Below are 14,779 nucleotides of genomic sequence, written 5' to 3' on the forward strand. Positions count from 1 at the left end.
GACTTCAGCTCAGGTCATAATCTCGTGGTTCGTGAGTTCGAGCCCTGCATGGGGCTCTGTGTTGACAGCTTAGAGCTCGGAGGCTGCTTCGGATTTTGTGTCTCCCTCTCACTCTGTCCCTTTCGAATTCACACTCAGTCTCTCGCTCTCTCAAAAATAAACGTTAAAAAAAAAACCCTTATCCTAAAATCCATAGGAAAATACAAGGAACCCAGAATAATCAAAACAATCCTGAAAAAGAACATCAAAAGCTACAAATTTCCAGTTGTAAAATAAATACATCACGGGGATGTAATGTATAGCATGGTGACTATTCCTAATAATACCATATTGTATATTTGAAAGTTGCTAAAAGAGTAGATCTCAAAAGTGCTCACCAGAAGAAAAAAAAATGTTTGTAATCACATATATGGTGATGAATGTTAACTGGACCCATTGTGATGATCATTTCACAATATATACAAATACTGAACCATTATGTTGTATACTTCAAACTAACGTAATGTTATAGGTCAATTATACCTCACTTTTAAAAAAAGAAAAAAAAAAGAATAAAAAGACCAGATGCTTTCAAATTTCTAAACTTACTACAAAGTTACAGTAATCAAAACAGTGTGGTATTGGGATAATAGATACAGAGATGAATACAAGAGATTAAGAGTCCAGAAATAAGCTCTTACACTAATGGTCAAATGATTTTCAACGCAGGTATTAAGACAACTCAACTGGGATAAAAATATGTGCAAAAGAATGAGGTGGATGGAGTGCCTGGGTGGCTCAGTCGGTTGAGCAACTGACTTCGGCTCAGGTCATAATCTCACGGTTTGTGAGTTCGAGCCCCGCGTTCGGCTCTGTGCTGACAGCTCAGAGCCTGGAACCTGCTTCGGATTCTGTGTCTCCCTCTCTTCTCTGCCCCTCCCCGACTCATGCTCTGTCTCTGTCTCAGAAATAATCATTAAAGGGGCGCCTGGGTGGCTCAGTCAGCCTGAGCGGCCGACTTCGGCTCAGGTCATAATCTCGCGGTCTGTGAGTTCGAGCCCCGCGTCGGGCTCTGTGCTGACAGCTCAGAGCCTAGAGACTGTTTCAGATTCTGTGTCTCCCTCTCTCTGACCCTCCCCCGTTCATGGTCTCAAAAATAAATAAACGTCAAAAAAAATTAAAAAAAAAAAAAAGAAGTAATCATTAAAAAAAATTTTTTTTTTTTAAAGAATGAGGTGGAATCGCTATCTCATACTGTACACAAAATTAACTCATAATGGACCAAAAGCCTAAATGTAAAACAAAAATTATAAAACTCTTAAAAGAAACATGATCTTGAACTAGTCAATTATTTCTTACTTATGACACCAACAGCACAACCAACAAGGGAAAAAATAAACTGGACTTCATCAAAACTCACAACTATTTTTGTCTCAAAGGATACTATAGAGAAATTAAGACAATCTACAGATTTCTGAAAATACTTACATATTAAACATTTTATAATGGCTTACTATCCAGAATATGTAACTCCTAGAACTCAACTATAGAATGAAACATAATTCAATTAAAATTAGGCAAAGGATTTGAATAGACGTTTCTCCAAACAAGATACACAAATGGCCAATAAACACATGCAAAGATGCTCAACATCATTAGCCATCATGGAAATGTATATCAAAACCACAATGAATGCCTTAATGAGTAAGGAAAACAATGATTCAAGGTGACACCCAAATTCTGACTGCTAATACGAGACAAATTTTTGAATGGGTAAAGTTTGCCCCTAAGGTGACTTGTCTACTTTGCAAGATGCCTTGGAATCGCCATCTGCCCGTGCCCCGCTTAACACTGAAAGAGCAGAGCGGTATGAAGATAAGACTGAAGAAATGCTGGTTTCCCATAAAAAACTGGATCGGCCTCCAAAGAAAAAACAAAAACAAAACAACCACGATGAGACACCACTTCCCATCCATTACAATGGCTATACTCAGAAAGATGGATAATAACAACCATTGACAAGCATGCAGGGAAATGTCTGTACACTGGTGATGGAATATAAATGATACAGCCGCTTTGGAAATGGTCTGGCAGTTCCTCAAAAAGTTAAATACAGAATTACTGTATGACCCAGCAATTCAACTCCTGGAATAGTATATACCCAAAATTAAAAATAAAACGATATAGATATTTGTACATAATTATTCCTCATAGTCAAAAAGTGGAAACAACCCAAATGTCACCAACTGATGAACAAAATGTGGTATATCCCTACAACTGAATTACTATTCAGCCATGAAAAGGAATGAAGTACTCTTAAATACTAAAACATGGATAAACCTTGAAAACATTATGTTAAATGAAGGAAGCCAAACACAAAAGACCACGTATTTTATGATTCTATTTATACAAAACATCTAGAATAGTCAGATTCATAGAGATGGAAAGTAGATTAATGGTTGCCAAGGGAAGAGGGTAAGGAGACATGGGGAGAGAATGTTAAAAGATGTAGATTTATGTTTCTTTCTTATTTTGATAATCTATTCCTTTTAGTCTTTTTAAAATTTTTTTTTTCAACGTTTATTATTTTTGGGACAGAGAGACAGAGCATGAATGGGGGAGGGGCAGCGAGAGAGGGAGACACAGAATCGGAAACAGGCTCCAGGCTCTGAGCCATCAGCCCAGAGCCTGACGCGGGGCTCGAACTCACGGACCGCGAGATCGTGACCTGGCTGAAGTCGGACGCTCAACCGACTGCGCCACCCAGGCGCCCCTCTATTCCTTTTAGTCTTATATTCAACTCCTTGACATCCCAATTTGTGAGATCTGCTCAACCTTATCTGGCTAACTGAATCTGAAAGCTAGAACTTCTAGGCTAGTCTGAAAAAGAATATGAAAAAGAGAATTTAAAAAGTGCTGAAAAAAAGTACTTCTTTTCTAAGTCTAGAAACACGAACTGTTCTATCACCAATTACTGATGTTTACTGTGAACAAATGCATTACCTTCACTTTTACAGGATCAAACACTAGCTAGCTCTTAGTTAGTGCTATTATATAAAATAATCTCTCTCTCTTTCTTTTAGTTGAGTGGTCAGAAATAGAGCAATCAAAATACATTGCTACTATCATTCTGGATCCAGTTCTAGACCTCTCAAATAGAAAATAATTTCTCACTTCCCTACACTCAAAGGCATCCTTTTGCATACCGAAAATAAACATAAGCATGCTTGAAAAATGTATTACAATGAAAAAAGGAAAGTAAATGCTATTACAAATTCCTACCATCTTTCTCTTTTATACTCATTTCATATTTGATATGATTCTTTTATTGTGCCATCAACCCCTTTACTCCTTTGCAGTTGTCTGAAATCTAGCAAAGCACTATATATTTATTCAAATGTTGCTCAAATCCATCATCTTCAAAGGAGTTTTAATTTTTTTTTAATGTTTATTTATTTTTGAGAGAAAGAGAGAGTGAGCAGAGGAGGGGCAGAGAGAGAGGGAGATATAGAATCTGAAGTAGGATCGAGGCTCTGAGCTAGCAGCACAGAGCCTGACACAGGGCTCAAACTCACAGTCCATGAGATCGAACCTGACGCAGGGCTCAAACCCACAGACCGTGAGATCATGACCTGAGCCAAAGTTGGATGCTTAACTGACTGAGCCACCCAGGTGCCCCAAAAGAGTTTTAAAGAAATAAGTTACAGCACAGAGGTATAATTATTTTCCTTAAAGATATCTTACAGTAAACGGCATGTTTATGAGCAGCAGCTTCTTGTAACAATCAACTTGCCTTTATAAGGCTCCAAAGACAACTGATGGAAAAGGAAAGGTGATTGGGAACTTTGAACCTTCTGGTTTAAAAGAACTCAATGACAACATATTTTTGGTAACATAAATGTACCTTTTACTAGCAATTTTACTTCAAAATAGTTCTGGGTGGGGAAGGAAAGAGTACTGTTGCTAGGTAACACAATTTAAGGATTTCCTTGTGTTTAACTGAAATAAAATACCAACAATGAATTTCCTTTCATTCATTCAAATCTTGTTTCCCCAAAATGTAACTTTTAAATAATTTTCTAATTTATCCCTTTTTAGTAGTTTAGAGACTGAAAATACAGAATCTAAACCATTATCATTTGGCCATTTGCAACCCGGATGGAGCTCAAAAGTAGAATGTTAAGCAAAATAAGTCAGTCAGAAAAAGTCAAATACCATTATGATTTCATTCATATGTGGAATTTAAGAAACAAATGAACAAAAAACATAAAAGACAAACCAAGAAACAGACTCTTCACTACAGAGAACAAACTTATGGTTATCAGAGGAGAGGTAGGTGGGTAGATGGGTTAAACAGGTGATGGGGATCAAGGAATGCACATCTCATGATGCTGGTGTTGTATAAAATTGGTGAATGACTATATTGTATACCTGAAACTAACATGACACTGTATCTTAACTAATTAAAATTAAAGTAAAAACTTAAAAAAAAATCATTCAGGGTTTTGTATTCTATTTCTCAAGAACAAATTCTTACTGAGTTTGAATAGGTCATAATATCTTTATCACTTTTAACATTCCAATCAAAATTCAAATAATGTTTTAAATTCTTCCCATAAATTTTGTGCTTCAAATCCATTTTTTCATGTAATCTTCCTATAATACATGAAGTGTTATTATTTTAATTTTATAAGATATGTTAAGTATCTACAAAAATAGTAGGTGAATAATATAGGTGAGATCAGAACCTGGATATTCTGACTTTCTCCACTATATCCCCCTACTTACTAGCTTTTTAATACTCAAGTTTCTAGGGATTAATTACTATCTCTCACACTAGTCTGTTACAAGAATTAAGTCAGGTAACACATGTGAAATGCTTTGTCCAAGGCCTGCCACATATAAGTGGTCAAAAATACGAGTTATCATTACCAATATGACAGCTACTTCTATAAAAATGTTCACTCCTTAAAAAACTTCTCAAAGATAGTGAAGTGACAGAAACATATCTGAAATATACTTTGTGTTCACGTGAAAAAGTCAACTTATTTATTAATTATTAGAATCCTAACGCTTCCTGAGACTCCTAACACTCAACTGTAGTATTATACCTAAAATCCAAAATTAATCTCCAAATAATGAACATTTAGGTTGGTTCAAATTTTTCACTAAACACTGCAGTGGATCCTACACATGTAACCACTTCTTAGAATTCTAAGAAATGAAAATGCTGGCTTCAATGTACATGCATGTGTCATTCCATTTCCATTTCCCTCTTCTTTCCTTTCATTTCACGTAGGCTGTGCACCCAACGTGGGGCTTAAACTCACAACCCCAGATCAAGAGTTGCATGTTCTACTGGCTGAGCCAGCCAGGAGCCCCATATATGTACGTTTTTAAAATTTTGATGCTTAACAGTCAAAATGCCATCTAATTTATATTCCACCGGCAATATTATGAGGGTCTTTTTTTAAAAAAACAATTTTTTTAATGTTTATTTATTTTTAGAGAGTGCATGTGTAGCAGCAAGGTGGGGGCACAGAGATAGGGCAAGAGAGAATCCCAAGCAGGCTCTGCACTGTCAGCTCAGAGCCCAACTCAGGGCTCATCTCACCAACCATGAGATTTTGACCTGAGCCAAAATCAAGAGTCAGATGCTCAACCAACTGAGCCACCTACGCACCACCCCTAAACAGAAGTTTATTTAGAAAACAAAACTCAAGGTGCCTGGGTGGCTCAGTTGACTAAGTGTCTGACTTCAGCTCAGGTCATGATCACGGTTTGTGAATTCAAGCCCTGCTTTGGGCTCTGTGCTGATGGCTCAGAGCCTGGAGCCTGCTTCAATTCTGTTTCCCTCTCTCTCTGCTCCTCCCCACTCACACTCTGCTTCTCTCTTTCTCTCAAAAATGAACACAAGAAAGAAAGAAAGAAAGAAAGAAAGAAAGAAAGAAAGAAAGAAAGAAAGAAAGAAAGAAAGAAAAGCTTGACTTGAAGGGAAAACTATCTAGGATTCATTTAGAGTAATTTATCCCTATGTAAAGACAGATTGCCCTATATGTAACAGCTTCATATAGTTATAAAAGAAAAACATGAGAATTCGCCATTCCAATAAAGTATGCAAGGATTTTTATGTTGTTCTTTTTTTATTAAACATTGAGAGAAAAATAACTTACTGGAATATAAAGATAAGAGCTGAATGAACATACCACTAATGGAGAAAGGGGGTATTTTCACATAACCAGCATTTTTCCCCATCCCATCTTCATCTGATGTCAATCAAAACATACCATTGGCCATTTAATTTAAAAAATACAATATACTCATGCACATACACATACAAAATGAAAGAACAGAGAAAACTATACTGTGGTAGTCAGGATGTGGTAGAACCAAATTGCGGTTTCCTGAGAATGTTGTGGTCTGGAGGAACAGAGTTCTGGAGTAAGGTAGCCAGTTCTCTTTTTAGTAGATGCCTGCTGTCTGCTGCTGGAACACATCAATTGTATCTTCATCCTCCATTTCCAACTGTGCAGGCTTGTCTGCTTCATTGACTGGCTGCCCATCAAATCAGAATCTAATCTGCCTTATTGACAAACCCTGCCATTCACAATAGGCTTTCATTAGTTTACTAAGTGGTTTATGTCTCTTAATCTTAAACTGCATCATAGAACCATCCTGCCCTGTCACCTTCAAATTAATATGATAGTTGTCCTCAGTCTTTACTCCTTCCTTGGGCTTTTCATCAGCCACAGTAAACACCAGAGTCTCCTTCGCTGCTGCTTCACAAGAGAGACACCTGGTACCTCAGGGAACCAGCACACAAGCATCACCAGGAGCAGAGCAGCAGAAGGAGGAGGCAGCAGTGGAGGAGGGAGCAGGCACGCCAAGAAGGTCTGTTTGTAACATATCTCAATAACACACAATCACAATCTTTTCCAAATTTCATAAACATTTTACAGTCCATAAATTAAGAAATTAGCTCTCTTAAACATGCTGCAAATGTTTTCATAGTTTGGTGTTTATCTTTTAACTCTGTTAATGAAAGGTTTTACTGTTAGAAATACAAAATGTTTTAAACAGGTAAATTTATTAATCATTTCTGTGACAATTTTTAATTCTGGTGTAAGTTTTGAAAGTGGGTTTTCCTATCCCAATATAAAATAGGTTTCCTTACTACTTTCCATTTTATGAAGAATTCCAACTATTTTTAATTAATTCTGTTATAAAGTAGTGATCTACTTATCACTTTTTATGCAGATGAGCATTCTTTCTTCTTGATCTTTATCTAAACCACCATTTAATGAAGTGGTCACATGAGATCCTTCTATAACAGAAGTCCTCCTTTTAAAACTTAACCTCTTTTTTTTAATGTAACTGTTCTTAATTATAAAAAAGATGTGCAAGTCTTTATAAAGAAGCTAAATAAATAAATGGAGTCTCCTTGTAATAGGAAAAATTGATACCCTACCAATGTTAACCTCTTCTAAATTAAACCTACAGATTCAAGTCCATTCAATAAAAAAAGTCCTACCAAACATTATTTAGGGATTTAACAAACTGATTCCCAAATTCATAAGGAAGAGCAAAAGGTCAAGACACTAAGAAATCTGTATTCGTCTCCTATGGCTGCGATGACGGATTAGGGCCACAAACTTGATGTTCTGTGTTACATTCACTCATCTTCTCTCTGGTATCTACAGATCAGTGTATTCTATTAAACGGGGGTGGTTATTGTTGGGCTATCAGATAGAAGTTTTCTAAAAATTAGATGTTATATAAGAGTCATGAAGATTTCCTTCAATAATGAGGGAAGATTATCTGGTAACTTCTGCCATAATGCCATAAACATTTTCAGTTAAAGTGCTGTTTTTTGTTTTTATTTTTTACATTATACAGACTTTAGGTTCTGAACCAATTTCTCTGCACAAGTACTAAAGACAACCCAAGGTCTTTTTTCTTTCTTTCTTTTTTTGCAGGTTGTCATTTGTGTGTGTGTGTGTGTGTGTGTGTGTGTGTGTGTGTGTGTGTGTGTTTTAATTTACTTATTTAAAATCAAGTTAGTTAGCATACAGTGTAATATTGTCTTCAGGAGTAGAATCCAGTGATTCATCACTTACAAATAACACCCAGTGCTCATCCCAACAACTGCCTTCCTCAATGTCCCTTACCCATTTAGCACATCCCCCTTCTACTTCCCCTCCAGGAACCCTGAGTTTGTTCTCTGTGTTTAAGAGTCTCTTATGGTTTGCTTACCTTTTTTTTCTGCTTTTTCCTTCCCTTCTCCTATGTTCATCTGTCTTGTTTCTTAAATTCCACATGAGTGAAATCATATATTTGCCTTTCCCTGACATTTCGCTTAGCAGAATACATTCTACTTCCACCTACCTTGTTGCAAATGGCAAGATTTCATTCTTTTTGATCACCAAGTAGTACTCCTTTGTATATATACGTATATAAACACATATACAACATCTTTATCCATTCATCAGTCAATGGACATTCTGGCTCTTTCCACAATTTGGCTATTGTTGACAATGCTGCTATAAACATAGGGGTGCATGTGCCCCTTCAAATCAGCATTTTTGTGTCTTTCAGATAAATACCTAGTAGGACAATTGCTGGGTCATAAGGTAGCTGTTTTTAATTTTTTGAGGAACTTCCATACTGTTCTCCAGAGTAGCTGCCACCAGTTTGCATTCCCACCAATAGTGCAAAAAGGTTCCCCTTTGTCCACATCCTCACCAACATCTGTTGTTTCCTGAGTTGTTAATTTTAGCCATTCTGTCAGGTGTGAGGTAGTATCTCATTGTGGTTTTGATTTGTATTTCTATGATGATCTGATGAGCATCTTTTCATGTGTCTGTTAGCCACCTGGATGTCTTCTTTGGAAAAGCGTCTGTTCACATCTCCTGCCCATTTATTCACTGGATTGTTTGTTCTTTGGGTATTGAATTTGGTACGTTCTTCTTAGATTTTGGATACTAACCTTTTATCTGATATGTTATTTGCAAATAGCGTCTACAATTCAGTCAGTGCCTTTTAGTTTTATGGATTGTTTCCTTGGCTATACAGAAGCTTCGTATCTTGATGAAGTCCCAATAGCTCATTTTCGTTTTTATTTCCCTAGCCTCTGGATACACGTCTAGTAAGAAGTTGCCACAGCTGTGGTCAAAGAGGTTATTGCCTGTTTTTTCCTCTAGGATTTTGATGGTTTCCTGTCTTACATTTAGGTCTTTCATCCATTTGAATTAATTCTGTGTATGGTGTAAAAAAGTGGTCCAGGTTCATTCTTCTGCATGTCACTGTCCAGCACCATTTGGTGAAGGGACTGTCTTTTTTCCATGGATACTCATTCCTACTTTGTTGAAGATCAGTTAGCCATACATTTGTGGGTCCATTTCTGGGTTCTCTATTCTGTTCATTGATCTGTGTGTCTGTTTTTGTGCCAGTTCCATAAACTGTCTTGATGATTACAGCCTTGTAATACAGGTTGAAGTCTGGAATTGTGATGCCTCCAGCTTCGGTTTGTTTGTTTGTTTTTTTCAACATTACTTTGGCTATTCGAGGTCTTTTCTGGTTCCAACAAATTTTAGGATTATTTGTTCTAGTTCTTGAAGAATGCTAGTGTATTTTGATAGGGATTACATTGAATGTGTAGACTGCTTTGGGTAGTATACACATTTTTTTTAATGTTTATTTTTGAGAGAGAGAACATGAACAAGGGAGGGGCAGAGAGAGAGGGAGACAAAGAATCTGAAGCAGGCTCCAGGCTCTGAGCTGTCAGCACAAAGCCCAACATGGGGCTCGAACCCATGAACCGCGAGATCATGACCCAACCCAAAATCAGACACTTAACCAACGGAGCCATCCAGGCACCATGGGTAGTATAGACGTTTTAACAATATCTGTTCTTCCAATCCATGAGCATGGAACATTTTTACATTTTTTTGTGCCTTCTTCAATTTCTTTCATAAGCTTTCTATAATTTTCAGCTTACAGATCTTTTACCTCTTTGGTTAGTTTTATGCCTAGGTATCTTATGGTGTTTGGTGCAAATGTAAGTGGGATCGATTTCTTGATTTCCCTTCTGCTTCATTATTGGTGTATAGAAATGCAACCAATTTATGAATGTTGATTTTACATCCTGAGACCTTCTTAAATTCACATACCAGTTCTAGCAGTTTTTAGGTGGAGTCTTTCAGGTTTTCCATGTAGAGTATCACATCATCTGCGAAGAGTGAAAGTTTGACTTCTCCCTTGACAATTTGTATGTCTTTTATTTCTCTTTGACATCTGATTGCTGAGGCTAGGACTTCCAGTACTATGTTGAACAGTGGTAAGAGTGAACATCTCTTTCATGTTCCCGACCTTAGGGGGAAAGCTCTCAATTTTTCCCCATCAATGGGGAAAAACCAAAGTCTCTTTCTAATCAGGACATTGACTTAAAATGTTTTTTCTACCACCATCAATTGAAAGAAAATTGTTCACAAAAAAGCAACTTTGTTCTCATACCTAACATATTCATTCTTGAACTACATAATGTTTACTGAGCACCTGTTATATGCCAGGCATTATACTATATCCAGAGACATGAAAATGAAAAGACATACCTCTCCCCTCAGGAAGGTTAAGATATAGTCATACAAATGAATACACTGTAATAAAATAACCAAATTACTAGAAGTAAATAGCACAGTGTAGGAAAAGTTCCTATGCCCATCTGATGGGGACGTCTTCACCAAAGCTATGAGCCTTAAAGGAAGAACAGAAGCCTTCAGGTGTTAAGAGTGATTGGTGGGAAGATATAATACAACAAATATCATTAACAAAGGTACAGGTATCACAGAAAGTGATTTCTCATTCAATACTGCTGAAATGTAAAGTAATAGAGAGGGATAACAAGAATTAAAGAAGACACTGTGGTAGACAAAGATACATATATGTAGGTAGGGACACTTAAGACTTTGAGGTGTCTGTGGGCTACCCTTACATCCATTTATTTTTCTACCACATTGTCAAAAATCAATTTCATGTTTTAGTAACTTGAAGAATGATGCCATTTACAGAAATACATTAAAAAATCATTCAGATTATATAGACATGTGAAATTAGAAAGAATAGATCTAACAAACATACTTATACCTATTTCCTATTTTCTCTAAGATCTATTTCTATCACAGGATCCTTCTAGAAGAAAAGACATTAGATAATATATGAACACACATACATATACACATAAGCTGTGACTGAATTTAGATGCAAGAAAAAAAGTTTTTGTTTTTTTTTAAAGTATGTTTTCTTTTTTAAGACACTGAAAACTTAACCCAACATGTTTCTCTTTTCACTTTAGCCACCAGGAAACCTAAGAACCAAATTCAATGCCTGAGATCTTTAATCAGCTCATTTCTAGAATCTGATAATGTTTCCTTTCTTTAAGTAGTGGCTATTTAGTTATCTTTTTTATCACTAAGCATTCTATTCCACATTTTGTGAAGGCCTATAAGCCATGTAAAATTATTTAGATGCAATAAAATTTTTAATAAAAAGTAAATGTTAATGCAGAGGCAGCTCACAGTATTTGAAACAGTTTATTTTAGTAAGCAAATTAATCAGTAACATTTATGTAAATAATCTGCTCAGTAAATCACTTCTTCCTAAATACAGAAAGATAAAGTATTTCAATTAGGTCAAATTAATTTTTCAAATCAGTAAGACTCGAAGAATATAAACTAAAGACTACATACAAATTAAAGAATAAAAAAGAGTCTAATGTCATATATATAGAATTACTAACTTTGCATATCAAACCCTTAAAAATATATTCAATTATCAAATCAATTTATTCTTATAAGCAGTTTACAATTCACAAGGACTCCTACAATGACACATTTTCACTCATATCAGTTCAAAGTTCATCTGTACCATTTTTAACTTATTTAATTAATGAACATATGGTACTTGTTTCTGTCCTTATACATTACCATTTATGCCTACCGAATATTCTTTACGTTTCTGATTTAGGATATTTTAATCTAATTTTCTTTGGGAAAACATTAATATATCCAGACTGGAGAAAGACAAGTGTTTTTCAGTCATCAATTGATAGTAAATTTCTTCTCTAAATGCAAAAAAGTAAAACATGGGAAGCAAGTTGCTTTGTATAAAGCCAATTTTCAGTCTCATTCATTTCAGAGAACCTCTTATTATCAACATCTGATGTATAATGCCTTGTAAACTTAGGTTAGGTTTTTTTGTGGGGTTGTTTGTTTTTTTCAAGGAAGTATGGACATCAGGTAAAGAAAGTCATTCCTGACAGATGGCACACCAACAGGTATGTTGGGACTGCTCCAGCTTACTGACTTAAGAGTTTCAAGGCCACGGTAATGAAGAAAGGGAATTAGGCAGAGTCAGTGGAATCCATAAATTGAGATTATCAGCTGACAGTCTAGGGAAACGAAGATAATTAGAATTCACAGGCAAAGCACCAAAGAAGAAAGAGACACACACAGTGAGAACTCAGTATACTGGGGAAAGTCCCCTTCCTTATGATCATTAAGGAAACTTCCTAAGAGAAAGAACTATGTGAAAGAATTTAAGAGAACAGTAACAGATGCTCACATGAGACTAAGAATAGCACCTGTTTCCAAGAGCTGAACTAAAAAAAAAACAACAACAACAACAAACAAACAAAAAAACACCTCACAATTTGCAGGGCATTCATTGAGCAGAATACTTGGAAAAATGTTGCCTCATAAAAGTAATAATTAGTCCCAGATAGATCCATCAAGAAATCATAAAAACAAGACTTGAAATGCTCAAACTGTTTTCAAGTAATTTAATTGCATCCCAGAATAGAGCTTAAGAATTTATAGGAATACAAAAATACCCAAAAGCTAAGAAGGCCAAATTCACAATATCACCTATCCCAAGATGGGTAGCAGAGAAAGAAGCAGGAAAAAAAACCCAGGATAAGGAAAATAATCAATTGATTAAAACTGACCCAGAAATGACAGAGGTTAGAATGAGCACAGAAGTATGTCAAGTTACTTTAATTGTATTCCATGTGTTCAAGAAGTTAAAAAAAGACATGCAAATGATATAATTCTATACCCAAAATGAACTAAATAAAAACTACATCTGAGATGAAAATTAAATAAGATTAATGGCAGACTGCATAAAGCTGAATACTAGTGAACTTGAAGACAACAATAGGAAGTATCCAAGATAAAACACAGAGAAAAAAGAATCCCCCAACATGAAAAGAATGTCCGTTCTTTTCAAGCCAAGAGACCTTCTAATATACTACTAATACTTTCCCAATATACTAATCTAATATTAACACTCTCTCATATACTAATAAATGAAATTCCAAAAAAGGAGGGGAAGAAGTAGGAAAACATGATCAAAATTACTGAAAACGTAAACTCAAGCAAGCTAAGAAGCTCAATGAACCCCAAAAGCCAAGAGATACTAAGAAAACTACACCACGGTACAACTGCTCAAAAACAGAGTTAGAGAAGATCTTAAAAACAGCTAGGAAAAAAAATGATGTTACTTGCAGAGTAAGGATGATAGCAGACTTATCAAAAGTAATGCAAGCAAGGGGAACCTGGCTGGCTCAGTCAATAAAGCATGTGATTCTTGATCTGTGGGTTGTGGGTTTGAGCCCCATGTAGGGTGTAGAGATTACTTAAAAATAAAAAAAAAAATTTTTTTAACATTTATTTATTTTTGAGACAGAGAGAGACAGAGCATGAACAGGGGAGGGGCAGAGAGAGAGGGAGACACAGAATCTGAAACAGGCTCCAGGCTCTGAGCTGTCAGCACAGAGCCCGACACGGGGCTTGAACTCACGGACAGTGAGATCATGACCTGAGCCGAAGTCGGACACTTAACCGACCAAGCCACCCAGGCGCCCCAAAATAAAATCTTAAAAAAAAAAAAAAAAGCAAGCAAAAAGATGGGGGGGGGGAGGGCTGGGAGCCGCATAGGTGGCTCAGTCCGTTGCGCATCCGACTTCAATTCAGGTCATGATCTCATGGTTCATTGAGTTCCAAGCTGACAGCTCAGAGCCTGGAGCCTGCTTTGGATTCTGTGTCTCCCTCTCTCTCTGCCCCTCCTCCACTCATGCTCTGTCTCTCTCTCAAAAATAAATAAACAGGGGCGCCTGGGTGGCGCAGTCGGTTAAGCGTCCGACTTCAGCCAGGTCGCGATCTCGCGGTCCGTGAGTTCGAGCCCCACGTCAGGCTCTGGGCTGATGGCTCAGAGCCTGGAGCCTGTTTCCGATTCTGTGTCTCCCTCTCTCTCTGCCCCTCCCCCGTTCATGCTCTGTCTCTCTCTGTCCCAAAAATAAATAAACATTGAAAAAAAATTAAAAAAAAAATAAAAATAAATAAATAAATAAATAAACAAACAAACAAACAAACAAAAGACAGGGGAATAAAATGTTTAAAGGACAAAGGGAAAAAAGCCATCAACATAGAATTCTAAACAAAGCCAAATATCTTTCCAAAAAGAGGCAAAATAAAGACTTTTCACACAAACAAAAGCATAAAGAATTCATCACCTACACACCCTCATCATCACAAATAAACATTAAAGAAGTCCTTCAGGCAGAAATGAAATGATACTGGAAGGAGGGAAATAACTATCTCTGCAAAGAAATGAGAAGCAATGGGCAATGATTCTTTAAGTAATAATAATTAAAAATCCTTAAAAAATAACTGCGTAGGGGCACCTGGACAGCTGAGTCAGTTCAGCGCTGACTTCAGCTCAGGTCATTATCTCATAGTTCACAGGT

At 36.4% G+C, this 14,779-nt stretch overlaps 1 protein-coding gene, 1 non-coding gene and 1 pseudogene across 14 annotated transcripts in view; 1 reads left to right on the forward strand and 2 right to left on the reverse strand.

Moving 5' to 3' along the window:
• Positions 1–14,779, reverse strand: part of RALGAPA1 (Ral GTPase activating protein catalytic subunit alpha 1) — a 281,757-nt gene that overhangs the window by 246,561 nt on the left and 20,417 nt on the right. The gene's annotated exons all lie outside the window — the stretch shown is intronic.
• On the forward strand, positions 1,672–1,816 carry LOC123584758. Its single transcript, XR_006705683.1, has one exon. It is a non-coding gene; the product is annotated as a U12 minor spliceosomal RNA (small nuclear RNA).
• On the reverse strand, positions 6,340–8,151 carry LOC123582278 (annotated as a pseudogene).

The sequence above is a fragment of the Leopardus geoffroyi genome, chromosome B3 (genome assembly GCF_018350155.1).
Source record: "Leopardus geoffroyi isolate Oge1 chromosome B3, O.geoffroyi_Oge1_pat1.0, whole genome shotgun sequence".
Classification (NCBI taxonomy): Eukaryota; Metazoa; Chordata; class Mammalia; order Carnivora; family Felidae; genus Leopardus; species Leopardus geoffroyi.